Source organism: Schistocerca piceifrons, chromosome 1, assembly GCF_021461385.2.
Source record: "Schistocerca piceifrons isolate TAMUIC-IGC-003096 chromosome 1, iqSchPice1.1, whole genome shotgun sequence".
Classification (NCBI taxonomy): domain Eukaryota; kingdom Metazoa; phylum Arthropoda; class Insecta; order Orthoptera; family Acrididae; genus Schistocerca; species Schistocerca piceifrons.
Window position 1 is genome coordinate 359,344,537 of NC_060138.1, and position 25,500 is coordinate 359,370,036.

General features: G+C 43.7%; 1 protein-coding gene and 1 non-coding gene across 5 annotated transcripts in view; both read right to left on the minus strand.

Moving 5' to 3' along the window:
• Nucleotides 1-25,500, minus strand: part of LOC124785145 (luciferin 4-monooxygenase) — a 345,708-nt gene that overhangs the window by 240,040 nt on the left and 80,168 nt on the right. The window lies entirely within an intron of this gene.
• On the minus strand, nucleotides 11,132-11,205 carry Trnat-ugu. The gene has a single exon. It is a non-coding gene; the product is annotated as a tRNA-Thr (tRNA).

Below are 25,500 nucleotides of genomic sequence, written 5' to 3' on the forward strand. Positions count from 1 at the left end.
CCCCTGTCGCATCTTGGGCGCAAAATCGAGACTTCAACTTCATAACTAAGCTAGCGATGGGTGCTTGTGAGGCACTGCAATCCCCGTGTCTACATTTGCATGACAGATGTGCTGTTTACAGAGTTAGTGGCGGAATGAATTGTAATTTTCACATGTCGGATGCTGCTGCTATGTGTTTATCTGTTTCCTTGTAAGAAGTATTCCCCGTTACTAACCATAATTTTGTATAGGGCTGATGCAGGTATAGTATAATTTCTGAAGCGTGATTGGATGTGAACAGTGGACGCTACACATCTCTGGAAAGCTATATTGTGCTCATATCACAGAGAGCCAATGTTTTAAGGAAGTAGTTTTCTCGTTTTACGGTTCGACAACATAGTTTATCGTAGAGAAACTGGAAAGAAGGATATATGTCACGCACTTGAAATATGTTTCTTACATTGGAATATTAACATTTCATAATGACTGATAGGTCGGAAATGCAAGCGATCTAACATTATAGACCGTTTTAAGTGCGGAACGTTGTAGCCTTAGGAATGCATGTTTTTATGTTCTCTCTTACCAATACCTTGCAGGTACTGCTCCTAGACTCTGGAATAATACTTTAAAATTGATAGCTTGGTTGATTTACGTAAAAATGCTTTGAACTCCATTGTCTGGAGCTCCATCGCGCATAAAAATCGCCTGTTTCTTGTTCTTTTTCACCGTCTCCTATTACATCACAACACTTTCAAATCTGTTACTACGCATCCATAAGGAATGCTAACCTCCTCGACATAGGCGCATCTCTTGTTCACTTGGATGGGCGAGGACTCTGCAAGCTCCATTCATTCATGGGACATAGAATGTAGCTGTCTACCTCTGTTCGATTGCAGATTAAATCGGTAACGGTGCTGCAGGGCGGGTTGGTTAATTGCAGTGTGAGGGGGTCTTTCAGTCTCTAATTTTACCCTAAGACTGCGAGAATGCTCTGTGACTCCCATCAGCATAGAGACAGATCGTAAATTAAGCACTATGCTCGAAGTGTTAGAAATATGTGGTGCGCTGTCTGATATACTTTGATGATGGATGTGTTCAAGAATTAATATTGCATTGACATACTGCACAGTCATCTATCCACATTCGCAATGATACTTGCAAGGTGGGGAGGGGGTGGTTTAGCTACGATACTGAAACTGAGGAACGTGCTGTCACATTATTGGTCGGCGTTGAAATTACTGTAAAATTGGTAAAACTGCTCACACAATCAACTGTAATGCTTATTATTTCAGTACATCGGGGGTGTCTTTTCCATCCCATCCGTCCACTGGTACGCAGTTGGTTACCACATAATGATTGACTGACAACACTTGTTTGAGTTGGGGAAAGAGTTTTGATGGAGGGACAACACCTTCTGGGGACAGATAGTACCGAAACAATGATCGCGTACATGACTGCAATATGAGATATCAGTCGAAATGGAATGCGGAGCCATCAGCTATTCCGTCACTGTGACAGATGGGTTTAAATGTAGAGGTCGTCAATCACTTTCGGATGCAGTTTGGAAACTCTCCACAACGCCACCAATCTCTTCCAGTTTCCTTATGGTGTAACTGTCTTTTATTTAAAATTATCCAGTGTGTGTGGCATGTTATGGTAGCTGGGGTAACAAGATGATTAATACCACGTGACATCTAGTTTTCTGCAAGAGGTAATGGATCAGAACGTGTTAATGTCAGTTTAGAACCTGACACAGACCTCGAAGTCGTGGCGGAAAAACAAAATGTATGGCAATGTACAAAGCATGTTACAGCGGAAAAAAACAATGCTTCAAACAACGACGCAGTGTCACAGGGAGCATCTCTTGCGACTTACTGTATGGTCATCCTCCTACAGTACAGCTGAGGAAACTTTAAACTGGTCTGTACCTGTATATTTAATAGGATCGCCACATGTGCTCAATGCCGGCACACATGCGGTATTTCTTTTCGATATACGGGAGGAGAGAGATGGGGTAAAAATCTTATCAACTTCTCTATCAGATGAAGTTAGTGGAGCTTTTATAGTTCGCAATTTTCTCTGGTGCATGGAATAGAATAACGATGATAGAATGTTGGGGTGATAGAGGGACGTGGATCTATAGTACCTGCTTGTAGTTTGGAGAGGCACCATAACGCATCAGCAAAATTCACGTCCTTCCCCCAGGTCCCGTACTGTCTTTTATACTACCTCGTGTTGCAGGAGCTTCATTTCTGCTGAATGGTCAAAACACAGTTCCATCGCAGTAACTCAGCTTCGCCTGTTTCTACACGGATTGCAGAAGGAGGTAGATAAAGTTTTCGTCCAACCTCTGCTCAGTTCCGAATTATATTGGAACGATCACGTGCGCAAAGCTGCAGGGATGGCAGGGCAAGGTCTGAGGGGGAAGTTGCAGGATGCATAGGGGCAAACTAAAACGAGGTGGCAATTTTACTGTAGCAGATAAATTCGAGAAAGGTGACTCGTTTTGAGATATGAGAGTACCTGAAATATGATTCAGTTGTGGCTGTAATCATTAAAAGATTTCTCCATAGGATCCAACGCATGTATGTGGTTGAATGGAAAGACTTGGTTCCAAATCATAGACATCATTTCTAGTTGACAGCGTAGCTCTAGAGAGCTGAAAAGCTAGTCTACATTTCTTACGACCTCAATCAGCACACCATCTACTACTGCTTGTTATCCTTCTCAATCAGTCATGCCTATAACTCAGTCGATATATTGCAGAACCTCTGACATGGTATCCAGACAGAATACGTTACAAATACGGGAGAAATATCTGGTGGCGGCGGCGTGGGGCGGTTGCAAATAGCGGTTTCATACCACGCTCCTTAGCTGAATCACTTTCAAAAAGTTATGCGACATCTTCACCCATCGTTGATTTTCAGTCAGTATTATTTCGTATGGCCAGCGATCAGTTATTGAAGAGTATTACACTTAGTAGTAGGGGGTGCGTGATAGGTTCGCCTTGAGCATCAAGCTTATAAAGTATGTGTTTGTGTTCCGACAAGTGCAAAGGAAATGACTATGTCCATTCATAAGGAAGGTATGGATTTGATGTCGAGTACTGTGATAGCAAAGGGAAAAGTATCTCAAGTCATAAGAATGGTACTGATATTTCTATTTCCAGAGCCACAGCCATCAACAGGGTGTATTTCCGATACTTCGCTCATTGTCGAATGTCATTCAAATGAGACCGCGATTGTAACATTTAGTTGTAAGTACAGGGATAAAATATATATGTGACCGATTTCTTAGGATAATGATTCTACCTGCGCGTGCTTGGCGTGCAGCGCCAGTGACCTGTGTGGGGATGATTCACGTTCCTCGTTAACGGCAGGAGTTATCCAAATGGAGAGGCCTGTTGGAGTGTAGGAATGTAGACGACTTAACCATGTTGTCCTCTAGACAACCAAATAGCGAGATAATACTTAGTAGGTGTTGAATAGATTTCGTGATCGTGTGGAAATTTGAGAAGATTGAATATGGAGATGTGTTGGCACTGGACCATTATTCCCTCCCATGTAAATTGTTCGAGTGACTACTTCTGCACATTTCGCTCCTTTATTTAGTTGAGAGAAGATCGATTGTGGTGTATGTATCTAACATGTGGAAGACATGTTTGTCGGTTCCCTAGACATGTGAAACACCTTAGTTGACCTTGTAAATTATAGGGATGATTTGGAATCTGCTACATCACCAACATTGGTATTCGTGAGTGGAAACATCAGTTTTCTCTATTTTTTTCGAGTTTCTGCGTACATGTCTTCACAGATGTGAAAAGTTTCTAGTTAGTCAGTGGTTTACAGCATGCCCCACATAGGTAAAGTTTTGGGTTTGTAGAGAAATAATTTCCAGTTTATATCTTCAGAATTATGTTGGGTGAGGGATCGGTAGGGTACTGCTGTGTGCTTGATATCGAGAAGTACCACCAAAATAGTATAATATTATGGCAAACCATGCAAAAACATATGTATACTTGTAATCCCAGAGTCTGGAGATGAGTGTAGAAAAAGCAAGCAAGCAAGCAGGTCCGAACCAGAAACAGTAACACGTTTTTGCCAAGGGGGAACGAGCCCGAATTTGTATAACAATTCTGAGAGTGACTTCAGTCTGCTGAGGGTGCTCTGGTCACCCATCGGGGGTGGATGACTGCCGACCTCGCAGGGAAATATCTAGTGCTGTGAGGAGTGTATACGGTGCTGTCTGTCTTCGCAATATATGTATGAATGATGTAAAAGGGCTGATTTTGTATGGCATGGGATACAAATTTTATGTTTACTATACTGACATGGTACGCGGTAATATATTGCTGGGTTGGAGATCCATTTCACACTCTAATATTCAAGCTCCTGTCCTCAGTGGGAGAGCAGTGTAATTGAGTAAGAGTCTTTCCATATTTGACGATCTGTAGGCCACTTTGCAGGGTTTAATTATCAGTGCAATATGGTGATCTGTACAAAATACAATCATAATTCTCTATTCATTACGAAGACATCCTTTGTGCTGGGACGTAGGAGCATCTACAAACTGATTAGAACAAGATGGAGGCAAGGTATGTATGGAAAGTTCTGAGAAAGGAAGTGTTCAAAGACAAGTTGAAGCAGACCATCCATCTCTGGTGGGGATGCGGTCACTCATCTGCCACTGTGGCATTAGGACATCTCCAGACCTGTAGCTGTAGGATACCGAAAATTCCGGCCATTTTTTTCTCTTTTGTAAGGCAGTGCTTCAAATTTTTTTGTGTAATTGTTCTGGTCCCCCCCACCCCCCCATCTGTGCGTAGAAGAGAATGCTCTCTTTCCAAACAACAAGAATGCTTTTATGATTAACTGTGCTTTCGTGAGCATACACAGGCTTTTAGTGGTGAGAACATCTAATGTTTCTGAGATGTATTTTGATAGCAGGATGAACATTTTGCGCAATGCATCAGCCACACTGGGTACATGTGCATGGCTAGATGAAGCTCGCGTTTTCCCGTTAGGACTGCAAGGAACAATGCACCCTGTGCTATTCTGTGATGTCAGTTTCTGCAGGAATCACACCAGCAACAGTAAACATAAGTGCTGTGCAGAGGAATCTCGCAATGGAACCGGCGTGAATGCGGCTTGGAGTTCTGTGATGTCAGTATAACACTCTAAGAACTCTAACTGTATACCCGAAGATAGACCCAACTTTCAGCTGCTCGCTGTAGGCAGCAGCGGTGTGAGAGTAATGGCTCGCACTTTCCTGAGTCTGGCGGTGGCTCTCGGTGGCATCGACATGCGCATGCCCTTGGAGCGCTCTGCAAATAGGTCATCCCTCCCATCTGGTTGTGTTAGCAACTGTGCATAGGTGATCGCGTTTTTCGAGAGGAATTTCTCAGGTGTCAAGTATGAAAGGGACGCTGCTGCATCATGCTTGAGGGACCAGAACGGGCACCTGTGCATGGCTTGGCAGATGCCGGTGCATCCTGAGTTCTGGGAGCATGTACAGTAGCCTCCTGTGTGGTTCAGTGGGCAGGGGGCGCCAGGCAGTGCCTGCACACGTTGGAGCCTTTTTTTTTATTAGCGATGTTTTGTTTAAACTACATTCCATTGATCTGACTGACCAATAGGATGCTGTGAATTAAAAAAAAAACTACTCCATACATGTGAAGAATCTCGATTTAATTAATAAGCATCAATTTATTATTATCAATGTGGTGTTAGCGGTACAGTAGTTAATGGGAGGGTGTGCGTGAGTGGGTAACATGGAGCAGAACAGCAGGTTACATGCAGAACACTACGTTAATTTGCATAATTTTTATGTGAAACGCAGTACAATAGTTTAAGGGGGTGGGTGATAAAGAAGAATGCGCCAGAAACGGCATTCAAAAGCATGTGAAATTCGAAAAGTGTGCCAGAAAATGGTGGGAGGACATAACTGATTACTTAATTTGGTATCAAAGGCGGTACAATAGTTTAAGGAAATGGGGGTGACATGGAAAACCACTTAATAGATCAATAGGTTAAGTGCCAAAAAAGGTCCAAACATTAGGTTAAGACACCCAGAGCAGAGTGCCGAACATTAGGTTGTGCAACATAATCGCCCCATGTAATTGCTTTTTGAAAGACCTACATGTTTCCAAGCAGCAGAGAGTGATGGGCAAGAGAAATCGAACCCCCAACTGAATTTTTTATAAATAAACAATATACCCTTGAATTTTCTGTTATGAGATACTTCCTCTCCACCAATTTCCATATATTCCACACACTGCCTTGAATCTCCTAAAGTGTTTAAATAAACAATATCCCACACAATGTCTAAATTGTTTAAACAATAATCCATACACTATAATCAGATTACCTCCAAATGATTGATCAACTGAGTCTTTTTCTCGCCAATTTCTTGGAGCGAGAGTGGGAGGGGAGGAGGGTTTAACAGAGGGGGAGAAAAGGTAATTAATTTATTTATCAATTTAATTAAGTAGCCAATCAAATTGATTAGAGTGAGAGGAGCTATTCCAATAATTCCGACCTGAATGTGTGCCTGTAGCAGCATGGAGGAGGTTTCCTTAGGGAAGAGGGGTGTGGGAGAGGCAGGAGGAACAATAGGCTACGTGCCTGTCAATCAAAAGGAGGGATCCTTTTAGCAGAACAATAGGTTAAGTACCTGTCAATCAAAGGAGAACAACAGGTTTGCCCCTGAGTGCATACCTGCCCCTTATGTAGGCAACCTGCACCATCAAAATGGACTGATGCTCTCCTAGCTCCACTACTACCGTATACTGTCGACATTTGCACTGTTGTGCTCTATTTTCAGTGCGATACAGATCCAAGTAATTGGTGTAAGAAAGGGCAAAAAACGAAACGAAGTGCGGTAACTCTGTAACGAGCACCCGAAGACCGTGGGTCTTTTATACCAAAATACTCTGATGGTATCTCTGAGCAACCTTTATAGGTTTTCTCGTTGGAGTTTTAGATCACTCTATAGATGGGTGAGAGAATTCATATTCCGAAAGGATTATAAACACACCGCACAAGAATTTAGTCACTTCCAGGAGACAAGATGGTCGTGTAAGCTGTAAGGCCCAGTTCACACAGAAATGGCGTGGCGCTGACGCCTGGTGGCGGCGAGCCTGGTACAGGGTGCGGGCGGGATGTGAGCAATTCACATTGAAGTGGCGCTGTTAGAGAGACGTGGGACAGTCCTGCTACGAATGGATCAGAATATGCTGTCTTCATCCGACGAGAATATTCATGCTCGGAATATTTTGTAACTCGTAAATGTTGAGCATCGATGAAAATATTTAGTACAATATGGCTGCAAAAAGGGGATAAATGTGACACATTCGACATAATGAAATCACTGACATGCATGCCGAATTTTTTCAGGATTTTTACAGACTGTCTCAAAAAAGTTTCTAACATTTCAACGTAAGCATAAATATTGCAGACTTTGTGAGAGATGTTCACAATATTAGGATCCGTTTCCAAAATCTGATCAAACGTAAATATTTCACTGTTGTAGACTAGAAATCCTTGTTACCGGTCATCGTTTCGTACCATGAGATTAGAGATTTTGCTCGTATAGAGAGGAATAAAATATTCTTTCGTTCAGACAACCGGTTCCAGTCATTGCGAACGCCGACAGCGGATTCCTTTTTTGCAAGGCGGAAACAGAGGATTTCAGGAATCTTAGCGCACTAGACCGATGGTTGCACAGAGGCTCTTTCAAAATAACGGATCACATTTCACCTGACAGCCTTATTACAATAAGGGGAAGGAAAAGTAATAACATCCAGCAACAGTGGATTCATCGAACCATTGCAAAGAAACTGAGGCGTACTGGGAAAAGAAATCTGCCGCTAGATAATATTACAGTTTTTCCTAAATTTTGTGATAAAATTCTGCAAGTAAAAAGTGCCAAGAAGAAAACCTTATCTGACATGTGATAATATCTCCCAGATGAAACACTGAACTTCAGTAAGCAAGTATCAAGTGCAGAGTGAGTTTGCACATTTGTTTGGCAAAACCCGCTGATTGAAGACAGATAATGTACGGCTCACTGTACACGTTTAGTGCTACTGCAAAAGGAATAGTGCTACATTTTTCCTTAGCTTCTGCTGTTGCTTGAGCAGATTTGTTTTGTAGTAAACATTATGTGCTTTGACCTGTGTTGCTGTATTTCCTCAAAACAAGCTTCATATTTCTGCAGTAAACAAAAAAAAAAAAAAAAGGTTCAAATGGCTCTAAGTACTATGGGACTGAACTTCTGAGGTCATCAGTCCCCTAGAACTTAGAACTACTTGAACCTAACGAACCTAAGGACATCACACACGTCCATGGCCACGGCAGGATTCGAACCTGCGGCCGTAGCGGTCGCGTGGTTCCAGACTGTAGCGCCTGGAACCGCTCGGCCACTCCGGCCGGCTGCAGTAAATAACACAGAAAAACAAGCACAACGTTGTAACTGCACTTGTTCAATGTTGTTCGTCCACGAAAGTAAAAAAAAAAAAAGAAATACTGTCTTTTTTCAAAGATAACTTAAGTAATTATGTAATAACTGTTTCGAAAATATACAAAATGGCGTTTTACCATATATGCACTGCCTGCATTTCGAAAGCCCAAATCGGTAACCATAAAGTATAAAACATCCAGTACATGGTACCGTTTAGGTATATCGAATGTAAAACTCTGTTTCACAATCATTGCTGCTCACATGGGTCGACTCGTGGAATCGATGGGTTCGAGAGAACCAAACTCAGCACCATGCACCACCTCAACAACTCCACCCAACTAGCGTCCGAGAGGGCACACACAATGTTCAATAGGCCATGGAGGGTCGTAGTACCACATCACGTACCTTTAGTCAGGCAATGGGGATGGTCGTAGCAAGAGAAAAATCTACACAGACAGGGTGGGAACGTCTGGAGCAGTAGGGAGAGCGTTGTTTTGGCTCCCCTTGATACAGGAAGAGAGAAAGACGCGCCCAACAACACTGGACACAGGAGTGGTGCGACGTCGTATTTTCAGACGAGTTCAAGACCAATGTACAGCACGACGATGACGTACCCTTGTGTGGAGCTTCGAGGAGAACGAAGAGTATCAGATGCCAATCATCATCATCATCATAGTCCTGGCGTCTGGCAGAATGGTGTGGTGTGCAGCTGGGCAACACGATCACTTCTCGAAGGCATATGCGGTCATTTGGACAGCAGCAGTAACATTTCTACGTGTAATACTGGTGACAGCGCTCTATCTTCGGTGTCTCCGTGACTTTATGTTTGTTTCCCGTGCTGTCCTGGCCTGTCCTGATACAGAGGGCGCTCGTCAGTGTCTGGCCGGCATGTTCTCCACATCTCTCACAAACTTAAATTATCATAACGGGTTGTGGATTGAGTAATTGGCACGCAACCACACACCAGCCACATCGATAAATGTTCTCTGGTACAGAGTTGGGACAAAATGGGACGATGTATCTGTCATTCAAGCTTATTTTGACTCGATACCGAGCCAGGTTACAGCCATTGTTGCTGCCATTGGCAGCCCTGCGTGTAGTAAATTTCTCACTCTGTGTACAATTGAGCCTCATTTCTTCAGAACACCATACCATGAAACACAGAAGAAATATGTTTTGGATCTTAGCTGCATTTCATCAGAAGACTGTATCATGAAACAGTATTGAGTGAGATCATGCAGAATATGCTAGCACTTCAAAATGGTTCAAATGGCTCTGAGCACTATGGGAGTGAACTTCTGAGGTCATCAGTCCCCTAGAACTTAGAACTACTTAAACCTAACTAACCTAAGGACATCAAACACATCCATGCCCGAGGCAGGATTCGAACCTGCGACCGTAGCGGTCGCGCGGTTCCAGACTATAGCGCCTAGAACCGCTCGGCCACCCCGGCCTGCTATGCTAGCAGTCCCTCTGAAGGTCAACACAATGAGAGAGCTTACAGATAATCAATATGACTTTTCGACGTCGTCGTGAAATCGTTGTGCAAGATTAGTGGAATTAGAATGAGATTTTCACTCTACAGCGTAGTGTGCGCTGATATGAAACTTCCTGGCAGATTAAAACTGTCTGCCGGACCGAGACTCGAACTCGGGACTTTTGCTTTCGCGGGAAAGTGCTCTACCACTTGCCCGCGAAAGGCAAAGGTCCCGAGTTCGAGTGTCGGCCCGGCACACAGTTTTAATCTGCCAGGAAGTTTCAGTAGTGGAATTGTTCCTTATCGCCAGTTGACTTGTGCGCGTCTCTTGTCTGCCTATTTACCTGTATTCTTTTTATTTACGAGGTCTGTTCAAAAAATTCCAGATCATTCGTAATTTCCCACCAATTGTGTATTGGAGCAAAAAGCGGCTGGCATCCCTGCACACCCCTGTGTTTACTGTTTAACTACCGGTAGTTTCATTGTTGAATATCTGTTATTGTTCAGTGCTGTATTGAGTAGAACGTTGTGTCGCACAGTTGGTGAATTGCGAGATGGCAGAGTTAATGGAGCAATGCGCCTGTGCATCTGCTTTAAATTTTGCGTGCAACTCAGGGAAACCTTTACAGAGTCACACCAAGTGATGCATGAAGCCTACGTGATGACTACTTAAGCCGTACTCGGTGTTACAAATGGTTCACATAGTTTAAAAATGGTCACAAATTGACTGCCCAGGGAACGTAACATTTCAGTTGGATCATGTAATGAAATCCTGACACAACATCTTGGAATGCAAGGTGTCGTAGCCAAGTTCGTCCCACTGCTAATGATTCAACATCAGAAAGATCTTCGCTTCGAAATCTGCGAGAAGATTTGGATCGCGCAAATAAGAACGAGATGTTGGTTCCTTAAGAGAATCAAAACTGATGGTAAGACGTGGGTCTACAGTTACGATGTATGGTCTTCACAATGGGTCAGGATTCTTCAACGCCAAGAAAGCTCGTCACGTGACAAGCCATGGGGATAGTTTTCTTTGACTTTGATTAGTTCATAATGAATTAGTGCCACAGGGATAAACTGTTAATCGAAGGTACTATCGGGGCGTGTCGTCACGGCTGCGAGAAAATGTGAGAAGTAAATGAAATTAAAATGAAATGAATACCCATAGCTGCATACAGGCTTTGATATAAGTCAATGGGGACAGCCGAAAACGTATGCCCCGACCGGAACTCGAACCCGGGATCTCCTGCTCACAAGGCAGACGCTCTATCCATCTGAGCCACCGAGGACTCAGAAGATAGTGCGACTGCAGGGATTTATCTCTGGCACGCCTCCCGTGATACCAACAGAAGTCGACGAATAAAGCAATCAGGGAGCTAAACGTACCACACCCGACGGTTTGGAAAATCTTACGGAAAAGGCTAAAGCAGAAGCCTTACCGTTTACAATTGCTACAAGCCCTGACACCCGATGACAAAGTCAAACTCTTTGAATTCTCGGCGCGATTGCAACAGCTCATGGAAGAGGATGCGTTCAGTGCGAAACATGTTTTCAGTGATGCAGCAACATTTTTTCTTAATGGTGAAGTGAACAATGTGCGAATCTGGGCGGTAGAGAATCCTCACGCATTCGTGCAGCAAATTCGCAATTCACCAAAAGTTAACGTGTTTTGTGCAATCTCACGCTTTAAAGTTTACGGCCCCTTTTTCTTCTGCGAAAAGAACGTTACAGGACACGTGTATCTGGACATGCTCGAAAATTGGCTCATGCCACAACTGGAGACCGACAGCGCCGACTTCATCTTTCAACAGGATGGTGCTCCACCGCACTTCCATCATGATGTTCGGCATTTCTTAAACAGGAGATTGGAAAACCGATGGATCGGTCGTGGTGGAGATCATGATCAGCAATTCATGTCATGGCCTCCACGCTCTCCCGACTTAACCCCATGCGATTTCTTTCTGTGGGGTTATGTGAAAGATTCAGTGTTTAAACCTCCTCTACCAAGAAACGTGCCAGAACTGCGAGCTCGCATCAACGATGCTTTCGAACTCATTGATGGGGACATGCTGCACCGAGTGTGGGAGGAACTTGATTATCGGCTTGATGTCTGCCGAATCACTAAAGAGGCACATATCGAACATTTGTGAATGCCTAAAAAAACTTTGAGTTTTTTTATGTGTGTGCAAAGCATTGTGAAAATATCTCAAATAATAAAGTTATTGTAGAGCCGTAAAATCGCTTCAATCATTTGTAATAACCCTGTATATTCAAAGTGCCCCTGCCCATTATACTCATTACTCGCGGGTTTTTGCCGATTCCCATAAGAGTTCGTGCACTGTTTGTGCATCTGCACAGAAGAAGATGGTCAAATGGCCGGTGAGCCTCAACTATATGAAGATGGTATCTGTTTTTTCGGACATGTCCGAAAGAACAGATACCATCTACATATATATAGAAGTAAATGGCCTGAAATGTGGCGAGACAATTCATGGCTCTTGTATCACGATAACGCAGCCACATATTCATCCCTGTTGGAGTGTGGCTATTGCATAGAAAACGAAACCACTGTGCTGCCTCATCCTCTGAACCCTCCAGATCTGGCCCCTGGGGACGTTTTTTTATTTCCAGAGCGGAAAACCCTGTTGAAAGGGCGAAGGTTTGCCACAATAGAAGAGATAAAAGAAAATTCGCAGACGGCGCATCGCGCAATCCAGCAAGAGGCGTACCAAGATAGCTTCCGGAAGTGGAAACGCCGTTGGGAGAAGTGTATCAATAGTGACAGAGAGTATTTCGAAGGAGATCATGCGCAATAAGTAAAAGGTAAGCGTAGATGAATTTTTTGAACGAAGTTACGGAATTTTTTGAACAGATCTGGTACTTAAACATGGTCCATTAAATTATCTGTAATAGCACATGTATGTATTGTGTGTGTGTGTGGAGTGGAGTGTTATGTTTGTGTTGTATGATGATGAGAGAAGGGAGCGGGTGAAACCCTGTGCCAGCACACAGCCCACTCCTCGTGAATAGCACCAAGAGGGCCGCCAAACTTAACGTCCCCATCCGATGGACTGATCACCATCAAGTGTCACATGCCCTCACTTCCTGAGACACTGCGGAGAGGGTTGGTATTTAAACCAGGGCACTGGCACGAAGTCTGGTGATCAAGAACTTTACATCACCGCCTCTCCGCCACACGCCGGCCAAATACTGGCAGTGAAAACTTTTTCCATCTCCAGGATGCGAACCGGATTACCCCCGGATTGAGCGCCACCGCACAAGCGTGTGTTAGTGATCTCGTCCACGGAAGCGGGTTTTCTGCCTATTGTGCTCCTTCTGGAAGTTTCCAGAATATACATCCGCAGTTGTTTCCCTAGCAGCAATAGATTTCTTCAGTCGTGAGTTTATGGTTTTTGTCTGTATTATCACGGTACCGTCAATGGTTAAATCTTGACCCGTCTGAAACTAATCAACTGCCTTTCACTATCAGGTCATTCCAAGATGCCTCAGAGGCTTGATCGTTGCAAACAGTATATCATACTAAATCGAGAGAGAGAGATAATAAAATTAACATCAAGCGCAAAATGAAATCATTTGCTTGACAACTCCTTTCACTCCACAGTTGCTTGTTGACGTGGGCGTCAAGTCCAAAGACTGGTTTGATGCAGCTCCTCAACTTACAATTAGTCTAACTTGTGGTGGTCACTTAATCTCTGCCAGATCTTGGTCTCCGTACACAGTTTCTACGAACCACACTTTCTCTCCTAAACTGACAATTCCTTGATGCCTCCTGATCTGTCATACCAATTTATCACGTATTTTTGTCAAGTTGTGCCACAAATTTTTTCCCCAATTCTATGCAGTACCTCCACCCTAATTATTGCTCTACCCAACTTATTTTCAATATTCTTCTTTAGAACCACATTTCAAACGCTTGCTATCCTCTTCTTGTCTGAACTGCTTATTGTCCACGTTTCATTTCCCTACAACGCTAAGCTACGGGCAAACACTTCCGCAAAAGGGTGCCTAACCCTTAAATTTATATTCGGTGTTAACAACATTCTCTTCCTCGGAAACGCTTCTCTTGCCGTTGCCATTCTGCGCTTTGTATCCTCTCCACTTCGGCCATATTCAGTTATTTTGCGGTCTAAATAGTAAAACTCGTCGACTACTTGTAGCGTACCGTTTCCTAACCAAATTTATTTTAGGTACATTGCTTTAATCATGTTTTACTATTGTTAATATTAATCCTATTTCCTCTTTGCAGGATCCTGTCCACCCCGTTCAGCTGGTCTTCTAAGTTCTTCGCCTCTCCGACAGAATAACAATGTAATCGGCAAACTTCTAAGTCCTTCGCCGTCTCTGACAGAATTGCAGTGTCACCGGAAAATTTTAGAATTTTTATTTCTTCTCCCTGACTTTAATTCTCTTTCCAAATTACGCTGCTTGTTCAGTGTACAGATTAAATAACACCGGGAATTAGCTACAAGCCTGTCTCATTCCCTTTTCGCCGACTGCTTCCCTTTCATGCACTTCGAGTCTTATAAATGTAGTCTGTCTCCTGTGCAAGTTGTAGATAACTTTTCGCTCCCTATATTTTATCCCTGGTTCTTTCAGAATTTTAAAGTGTGTATTCTGGTCAACATTGTGAAAAGCTTCCTTTAAGGCTTCATTTCAGACGATGGAAGTCTGACGCACGTTTTTCAGATCACTAGTTTAGATATCTAACATTCATATAATATGTATTCATATAATCTCTAACATTCAACTTACAACCGATCATACAGGGTAACAATTATTGAACTATTTGAAATAAAATGGTCATAACTTCTGAACGGTTTGCGTTAGAACGTCCAAACTGCACGGTTGGCCGCGGGGCATGATGGGAATTAGTATGGTTTTGTTTAGCGACGAAGCCCACTTTCATTTGGATGGGTTCGTCAATAAACACAATTGGCGCATTTGGGGGTCTGAGAATCCGCATTGCGCGATCGAAAAGTCTATTCATTCACCCTCAACAGGTGATTGTGTGGTGTGCAATGTCCAGGCAAGGAATAATCGTTGCGATATTCCTTGATGGTACGGTGACTACCGAACGATACTTGAAGGTTTTGGAAGATGATTTCATCCCTATTATTCAAAATGACCCTGATTTCGACAAGATGTGGTTCATGCAAGACGGAGCTCGACAGCGTCGAAGCAGGAGAGTGTTCGGTGTCCTGGAGGAGCACTTATATGGGGATCGCATTCTAGCTCTGGGGTATGCAGAGGCCACTGGGATGGACCTCGATTGGCCGTCATATTCTCCGGATCTAAACACATGCGACTCCTTTTCCTGGGGCTACATTAAAGACAAGGTGCACAGCAATAACCGTAAAACCATTCAGGAGGTCATCGACACCATCGATGTTCCGACACTTTAACATGACATGCAAAATTTCGCTATTCCTCTGCGCATCATCGACAATGATGGCAGGCATATCGAACATGTCAAACCTAAATCCGAATATCTATAGTGACGTTTACATGGTGAATAAAGTGTATGCACCCCCTAGTTTGTAACTAATTTACGTTTTTTTTCTTTTTTTTTTATGTAGTGAAGTAACTGCGACCCTGTATGAGCGGTGCTGTTCAGATGACCACGCGTTTCCATCTTGACCAGACTGAATGAACGAGTAAAACCAAAGCCGACAATATTGACATCGAGCTATTAATTGACGGACTAGAAAACAATCATTTTGGAATATAGCGTCGAAACTGAATAAAATGTTGAGACGTCGAGCTTTGGAAAGAATTCGTTTTGATCTTTTGTACCGGAAACGAATCTCATGAAATACAGAAAAATATAGGTAAGAAAAACTTCGTTGCTAATAAGTACACTTTGGTTCATACCATACGATCTGCTTGTTCAAGCCTACGTCCATTAACAAAACAATTGGCAAATTTAGCCCGAACGTTATCCGTTGATAAAGTGGGTCGTCCATTCTGGGTAGCATTTATACTTGTGAGATTTACTTCTAAGTTCTCCTCGTGTTTAAATCCATCTCTCATCCTTAACAATGTGTTCGGGTAATCCACACTTGCATCTAATGGGCGATGTAGCATTCTCTACTTATTACACGCTTTACCAGAAGTATGTCTAATATTCCTACTTACTAAAGTTAATTGATAGTCAAATATCCTTGTTTTCGTAAGTCAGCCAATTTCCATCGTAAGGTATCATTAAATCTTTCACCAACCCAAATGCTTCACCTACAATCACGTAAGGAAGTTCCATGTCGTGGTTTACTGTTAAAGGTCTTTCAGTGCGTTTCTCATACAGAACTGAATCTCTTGAAAATTCCTGATTCTCTGTCTTTCCCGTAAGCGCGAATGTCTAACCAGACAAAGGGATGGTCAAAGTCGCATAGCGCCGCCAACAGCAATAGAGAAAACCATGTTTATAAGTGTAAGGAACTTGAAAGTTTTGAATTTTGAATTTTATATTGTGATATGTTTACCAGTGAGGGCTCCGATGCAACGAGTAAACATTGCGCACTGTCCAATCCTTTACATATTTCATCCCATTTTCTTCATCTGGTGTTTTAATTTCATCCAGATAACTTCGCATACTTGACGAATTATCCCATATATATTAGATCTTCCAATATCATACGAATAGTGTAGCTACGCCACTGAACATCCGCTTGCAAAATATCTGAAACCGAAACAACTGCGAGAGAGTAACTGCACCGACCAACGAGCGCTAGCGGCTTGTCATCCGGTCTCATCTGAAATTCGATCGCATGCATGAGTCAACGCGCATTAGTTCTGAACTTGGACAGAAACAAGTGATATAAAAAAAGATTTGCTTTTCTTCGGTCTGTCTTCTAAGATTAGTCGGAGGTCAGGTTCCACAAAAGATTTTCTAAATACGGTGAGTGTGTTTTAGAGAGGAGAGAGAGGGGGAGAGGGAAAGGGAAAGGGGGAGAGAGAGAGAGAGAGAGAGAGAGAGAGAGAGAGAGAGAGAGAGAGAGAGCGATAGATTGGCTGGGTGACGATGAGAAAGATTGCACATAGGCAACTAAAAAGATAGCTTAAGAAAATCATGTCAGCATGATACACGGCTGTCACTGAGAAAGTGTTCTGCGGTGTAAGTGTGAAACAGACTGGTTCCACATCATAGAGAGATCGCAGTCATGATCCACTGCAGATGCAAACAACTAAAACAGCCATGACTTCAACTTAACTAATACTGCATGTCCACAGCTTTCCTGACAACCACAGCTCACAGCTCGCTGTCGCAAAGGCGTCAGTCATGAGTCATGTAACTAATAACGTGTGGAACCTCTTTTTGCTACCATTACGGCGATTCATTTTTACCAAAATATTTCTACAAATTTTTAGCGTACTGAAGAGGAATTTGTTTCCATTCATCCTCAAGCATAGTCAACACTTGTCACTGTGGTTTTGGAGGAAATGAACACTCATGAATCGACATACCAATCGAGGTATACTATGAAATGTGAGTCGCTGCACGCTTTCTAGCCCTACCCTTCTCTAGCTGCACCTTCTGCATGCCGAATTTACATCGACGCCGTCGCACCACGTTACCTATTCCACTCTTACACGCGCAGCAGCAGCTGTGGTTCTGCCACAGATGTCTGCTGAGTACAATTAAAGCATCACTGTTATGGAAGTCACAGTAGTCCTGTACCCACGTAATGAAAAGTAGGGCACCAGATGCTGGAATCCTGCACCGCTGTTCTAGGCTAGGTCCCAGTGAAGGTGGGTTTGCCATTGCTTATCTCCGACCTGTTATGAAGTGCCGTATGGAAAAATGTGATGAGTACTGGCACAGCGTAGTGCTAGATTTGTGCCGTTTCGGATAAAGGGAGAAGAGAGAACGAAACCTGGTGCCGGCGCTTGGCCTACGCCTCCAGAGTAGCACCGAGGGAAGGCCGAGCTTAACGTCTCCCTCCGACGGATATATCACCGTCAACGTTGTCACATGCCCTCACGTCATGAGAGACAGTGGAGGGGTTTGGAATTTATTCCAGGACATTGGAGCAAAGACTGGCAATTAGGAACTTTACGCCTTTATCTCTCCGCCCCTTACGGGTCAATTATTGGCAGCGAAAATTCGATCCACCACTAGGATTCGAACCGGCGTATCTCCGAGTCGAGCACCACCGCGCAAGGATGTGTTTGCGGTCTCACTTACGGAAGCAGGTGTCGCTAGTATGTGTACGGGAATTTTCCGTAGAACTCCTGTGATAATAAAGTTCTCAAGTGTCAATTGATACACGTCTTCACTGGTCACTGATGTTTCTGTGACTTACGCTAATTTTTGAGAAGTAGTATCTTCACATTATGTCAAAATAAATGAAGGGTACTCTCAGACTAATGGCCACTTTTATCATTCTTTATGTAAAGAGTAACTGAGTACCTGGCGTTGCCCACACATGTATTTACTCAAGTCTTCTATTGGTCCATCTCCTCCTTCCTCCTCTCTCTGTCCATTTAATCCTTCACGCCCTCTCTGTCCATCTCCCTCTCTCCCCTCTCCCTGTTCATATCCTCCCCTTTCCTTCCTTTATCGATCTCCTTCTCTCCCCTCACTCTGTCCATCTCCTCCTCCTCCCTTTCTCTGTCGCATTTCCTCCTCCCTCTGTTCATCCCATCCTCCCCCTGTCTCTATTCATCTCTTCCTCTTTCCACTTTCTCTTTTTACCCGTGACCGTACCTGTGTACTTACATGTCAAATACATTTCATAGGCCCTATATATTTAACAAATTTCACACGTTTTTGTGTACACACCTGTAGAGAATTTCGCCGTGCAGTTTCATTTCTACTCAGCTTAATGTTTATGACTTCGTATCTCCTGAAGCATGTGCCGTACAACGGGGTGTTTTTGTAGGTACGTACAGCGGTATATGTGGATACTGTCAACGGAAAGTGTTCTAGTAGAGTTAGTAGCAAAGAAGTGATAAATTAAAACGTCATATATCACGCGGTAGTGTTTTACGTATCTCAGTATTTATGACGTCATATCTCTTGAAGAAAGTGTCCTACAATGATATATTTTTGTAGGTACATTTAGTGGCCTACGAAGATAATGCCTGCGAAATGTGTCGCGAATAGAATTAGTAGCAGTGAAGTAATTAATTAAAACGTCTTGCGTGACGCCGCAGTTTTTCACGCATGTTAGTATTTATGGCGTCATGTCTCCGGAACTATGTATCATACAATGACAATTTTGCTGGTACTTTCAGTGGCATATGTTAATACTGTCTGAAAAATTTCACGAATGCAGTTAGTAGTAAAGAAGAATAAATGCAAACGTCGTGCTTCATGCGGCAGTTTTACTGCCTGAAATGCAGTAAGAGAAACCCTTTTTTTCTCTTCGCCATTATGAGGCGGTTGTCAGCGAGAAAAGATTCCCTAAATGTTTGAAATTATGTGTAAAGTTTGTTGCAAGTCAGAAAGTGTTTTCATTCTCAAATATTCGATGACTAAAGCATGGGTATTCACGCGTCCTGGGCCGCACTGCTTTTTCATCATCACTCTCACCCCTTTGGCACGTAGGTGGTTCTCACCACCTCAGTAATGGTTTCCAGACAGCAAGTGATGTGTGTATCAAGTTTGGTTGAAACTGGTCCAGTGGTCTAAGAGGAGATGTAGAACATACATACAGACATACATACACGTTTATATCAGTTTCTATATCGTGTATGGATAGGTACTGATTCGGGTTATTAACTACGATACTGAATGGTTGTAGGCAACCAGCAGCCCACCCGTCTTATGTAGCCCACGTTACCATTTGCTGTTTTGGTCACGGTATACAGAACAAAATTATCTGACTTCCAAGGGCATATGCAGAAATTTTTCCAGGGAAGGGAAAGGGAGAGGGAGAGAGGAGAGAAGCACGACTTAAAATTGCCATTTCTTATATTAAATGAGTTGGTGAGTTTGGAGGTCTGTTAACAACTGAAAATTGCTAAAGAACAACTGCAAATTGCTACGGATAACTGACAATTGTTACGGAGCACCCGATCAGTGACAGTAAAAGGAAATGTGTATGAACGCTCTGTACGCATTCGACAGTTCATGCAGTTCTGTGTTTTGACGAACTTTATTGTGGAACTGATTAGTGCGACATTTCTTGTGGTACGGCAACATGTCTGCAAGATATCATTTGATTGCTTACGATCGTGGACGAGCAGTTGAACGACTCGAAGCCAGTCAGGTGTGACTACAGTGGCCACGGTAATGGATGTGTCCGAAAGCGTCGTCTCGCGATTAAAAAGGGCCGCTGAAGGTGGAAATGCTTTGCGAAAGCATTCTCATGGTCGCAGACGGACCACCACACTGCAAGAGGATCGATGCAGACCTTCCAAGCACTACGACTGCCCGTCTTTGCCAGAACCATTTCGCTGCCACTAAATCAGGCTGATTTGTATGCCCAGAACCCTGTGAAATGCATCCCACTTCAACGACGACATCGCTGAGAAAGAGTTCATTGGTTCTAATGGTTCAAATGGCTCTGAGCACTACGCGACTTAACTTCTGAGATTATCAGTCGCCTAGAACGTAGAACTAATTACACCTAACTAACCTAAGGACATCACACACATCCATGCCCGAGGCAGGATTCGAACCTGCGACCGTAGCGGTCGCTCGGCTCCAGACTGCAGCGCCTAGAACCGCACGGCCACTCCGGCCGGCAGTTCATTGGCGCAGGGAGTCAGCAACAGTGGCCCAAAGTGATGTTTTCTGACGAATCCTGCTTAACTGTGGTTAGTGATTCTCGCCAACAATTAGAGTGGAGAGAGAGTAATTTATTTTACACGACAGAGTGTTCGTGAGAGTCATCGATATGACGTAGGCAGTATGGTGTGAGCAGGCATTATGCACTACGGCCGAACTCCGTTGCACATCTTTGCGCGAGGTACTGTTACAGCGCAGCGGTATTGCAGAGAGATCAATCTGCATAATGTCCGTAGGTCCCGACCTTCCGCTTATGGACGACAATGCTCGCCCACCAATGATCACAGTGGTGTTGGACATACCAGAAAGTGAAGATGCTTAATGTATGGAATGGCCTACATACTCACCGCACCTAAACCCTACAGAGCATGCCTGATATGCTCTTGGCAGACGTGTTTCTCCACCAACACCCCCTCCCGAAACCGTGCAAGAGCTGAAAGGCTCAATGAGAGACGATTAGGACAATACCCCCCAAGGAATCCTCAACAGTTTGGTAGTTATGTTGGATGTATGATCTGTATCAAACCTGAACATTATTTAATATGTTATCACATGCTTTCCCTTATGGTGAAATCTCTACCATTTTTCGTTATAAACATACGAGTCCACCTCTGTTTCATGTCATTCATCAGTTGCCTATGATTATTCCTGTCCAATAATGCCTCTGTTCCTTAGCAACTGTCAAGCATTAGATAACCCAGAGGACTGATGATTGTCCACTCAATATGTGATCAAAAACTCTGCACTCCAGATCCCAGGCGCAGTGGGTGGCAAGTGCCCCCCCCCCCCCCCCCTTCCTCCTTTGCGGACGTTTATGCTGACTTCCACATGCTTTTCGTACAAGCATATACACTGACGAGACAAAATGTTATGAACTCTTCACAGCGCGAAACTGAACGCCGCCTGGTGGCGTCGTGGTCACGTGACGCTTTGAGGAAAATCTGTACACGGAATAGAGACGAATGGGGAATAATTCTAGTAACGATACAGACCGCAAATGGAGAAATCCACTGACATAAATCACTTTGAGAAAGGGCAGGTTGTTACAGCTCGACGCCTGGGAAACATTATTTCGGAAAAGGCGATGCTGGTCGGCTGTTCGCCTTTCCACTGTCATCAGCATCTATGGAAAGTGGTTGAAGGATGGCGAAACCACGAGTAGACGACAAGGTGCTGGACGTCCGTACCACATTACAGACCTTGGAGGTCGGAGGCCTGCCTGATCCGTAAAGCACGATAGGTGGGGATCTGCAGTAGATACAATACTGGTGCAGGTGCAAGTGTTTCGGAAGACACCGTTCAGCGAACATTTTTGAACAAGCGGTCCCGCAACATGCTGACCCAAAGACGTCGTCAGTTGGGATTTCAGTGGGCACGGGAAATGACTGGGCCGTGGATCAATGGAAACATATCGCTTGGATAGTTTATTGCGCTTCTCGGTACACCAGGTCGAAGGTCGTGTGCAGATATGGCGTCATGCAAGCGAGCAGCTGCTCGATATGTAAAACGAGTCATGGACGCAGGCTCGTGGGGCAGTATTATGCTGTAGAGGACGTTCACCTGCTCTTTCTTGGGGCCTGTGGTAGTAACTGACACCGTGACAGCTGTGAAGTACGTGAATATTACACTACTGGCCATTAAAATTGCTACACCACGAAGATGAGGCATTACAGACGCGAAATTTAACCGACAGGAAGAAGATGCTGTGATATGCAAATGATTAGCTTTTCAGAGCATTCACACAAGGTTGGCGCCGGTGGCGACACCTACAACGTGCTGACATGAGGAAAGTTTCCAACCGATTTCTCATACACAAACAGCAGTTGACCGGCGTTGCCTGGTGAAACGTTGTTGTGATGCCTCGTGGAGGGAGAAGAAATGCATACCATCACGTTTCCGACTTTGATAAAGGACGGATTGTAGCTTATTGCGATTGCGGATTATCGCATCGCGACATTGCTGCTCGCGTTGGTCGAGATCCAATGACTGTTAGCAGAATATAGAATCGGAGGGTTCAGGAGGGTATTACGGAACGCCGTGCTGGATCCAAACGGCCTCTTATCACTAGCAGTCGAGATAACAGGCATCTTATCCGCATGGCTGTAAAGGATCGTCCAGCCACGTATCGATCCCTGAGTCAACAGATGAGGACGTTTGCAAGACAACAACCATCTGAACGAACAGTTCGACGACGTTTGCAGCAGCATGGACTATCAGCTCGGAGACCATGGCTGCGGTTACCCTTGACGCTGCATCACAGACAGGAGCGCCTGCGATGGTGTACTCAATGACGAACCTGGGTGCACGAATGGCAAAACGTCATTTTTTCGGACGAATCCAGGTTCTGTTTACAGCATCATGATGGTCAAATCCGTGTTTGGCGACATCGCGGTGAACGCACATTGGAAGCGTATATTCGTCATCGCCATACTGGCGTATCACCCGGCGTGATGGTATGGTGTGCCATTGGTTACACGTCTCGGTCACCTCTTGTTCGCATTGACGGCACTTTGAACAGTGGACGTTACATTTCAGAGCTGCATCAAACCAGTCTCAGGACTGAAGACAACAGCAACAACAACAACATACGACCCGTGGCTCTACCCTTCATTCGATCCCTGTGAAACCCTACATTTCAGCAGGATAATGCATGACCGCATGTTGCAGGTCCTGTACGGGCCTTTCTGGATACAGAAAATGTTCGACTGCTGCCCTGGCCAGCACGTTCTCCAGATCTCTCACCAACTGAAAACGTCTGGTCAATGGTGACCGAGCAACTGGCTCGTCACAATACGCCAGGCACTACTCTTGATGAACTGTGGTATCGTGTTGAAGCTGCATGGGCAGCTGTACCGGTACACGCCATCCAAGCTCTGTTTGACCCAATGCCCAGGCGTATCAAGGCCGTTATTACGGCCAGGGGTGGTTGTTCTGGGTACTGATTTCTCAGGATCTATGCACCCAAATTGCGTGAAAATGTAAACACATGTCAGTTCTAGTATAATATATTTGTCCAATGAATACCCGTTTATCATCTGCTTTTCTCCTTGGTGTGGCAATTTTAATGGCCAGTAGTGTATTACGGACTCTGCATCCCTTCGTGCTTCGTGTCTTTCTCGATGGCGATGGCCTCGTCCAGCATGATAACTGTCCGTGTCACAAGTTCAGAATCGGGCTATAATACTTTTAAGAGTTTGATAGTGATCTCATATGATATTCATCTGAACGAACACATCTAAGATGCTATTAGACACCAGCTTCGCGCCCATAAAGCATCGGTCCGTAACCGTCTCCAACCTCAGTTGCGTATAATCTTACGGTATGTTGATAATTACTACTTTGGAACTCTCTAATCGTAACTTAGTAAAACACCATTTTTGTGCCGTACGCGTTTCACCTTTATTCTTTGCAAGGCATCTTCAATGACCTGGAACATATACATATTTCAGTTTTTACTTTCTGGTTTACATTTAGGACGTTGCAGACGTTGTGTGACAGGTTACAAGCAGTTCTGGCACTTTTTGTTTTTCTGTGATGTAGTAATAATTTAACGTTCTACTCACAGATTTCGTGGATGTTGATTTACAAAGTACATGCTGTGTTCTTGTTCCTTTGTTACAGCTGTCCTTCTTCTGATAATTCCCATTTGAAATTTCTTGTTTACGTTTCAGGGCTTAGGGAATAGATCACACGTTTTGATGGATTTTTTTTTGATGATGCTGCCAACTGTTGAATGTTATTGTCAGCTACTGGATGGGTTTTTGTGGTATCTGTGGTCTGTTTGTGTGTGTGTGTGTGTGTGTGTGTGTGTGTATTTAATAAAACACAATTTATGGGCCATGCACATTTCACCTTTATTCTTTGTGAGGCGACTTAAGTAACCTGGAATACACATATGTATGTGTATATTTTTATATATGTATGTGTGAGTGACAGGCACATGCATACACACACAAAGCAGTTCACAGACACCACAAAAACACATTCAGTAGTTCGCAATAATAGTCAATATTTGGCAATATCATCCAAGACATAATATCAAAACGTCTGTTCAATTCCTAATGCTGTGAAGTGCAGAAAACGAAATTTCAAATGGTAAATGTCGGAAGAAGAAAGGCTATTACAAGGAACAAGAACACAGCACATAGATCAATATCCACAAGTCTGTGAATAGAACTTCAAATTATCATTACGTTAAAGAAACAGTACGTGCCAGAGCTTTTTACAACTAAAATACAACGTCCTAAATGTAAACTAAAAAGTATAAACAAAAATATGTACATATTCCAGGCCACTGAAGAAGCCTTACAAAGAATAAACGCGAAAGATGTGCCACAAAAAATGTTTTTTATTCAGCTGTAACTAGATGGTCCCAGAGTAGTAAGTATCAACATATCATAATTGACGAAATGAATCTCGGGTGAACAGCCTGGTGTGAGTGTGCATAGGACACAATATTTCGGCAACTGACCACGTTGCCATCATCAGGTGTGCACCTGATGATGGCAACGTGGTCGACTGCCAAAATATTGTGTCCTATGCACACTCATACGAGGCTGTTCAACCGAGATTTATTTCCTCATAAATTAGGCCTGGAGAAATTGAAGAATCACGTATCATAGTTGGTCTGTAATAGACGCTAATTGCGAATTGGACCACAATGCAGAGCCTCTCTCAATCTTATGCAAGAACGCAAACCTTATGTGGAAGTTGTTGTTATATCTCATGACGTTAATTATAAATATCACAATTCTTCTGCAACTGGCATGTCATTATAATGCATAATTGTCACCTAAGAACAATAGCGCTCTTATCAGAACTCTAAGGTTCT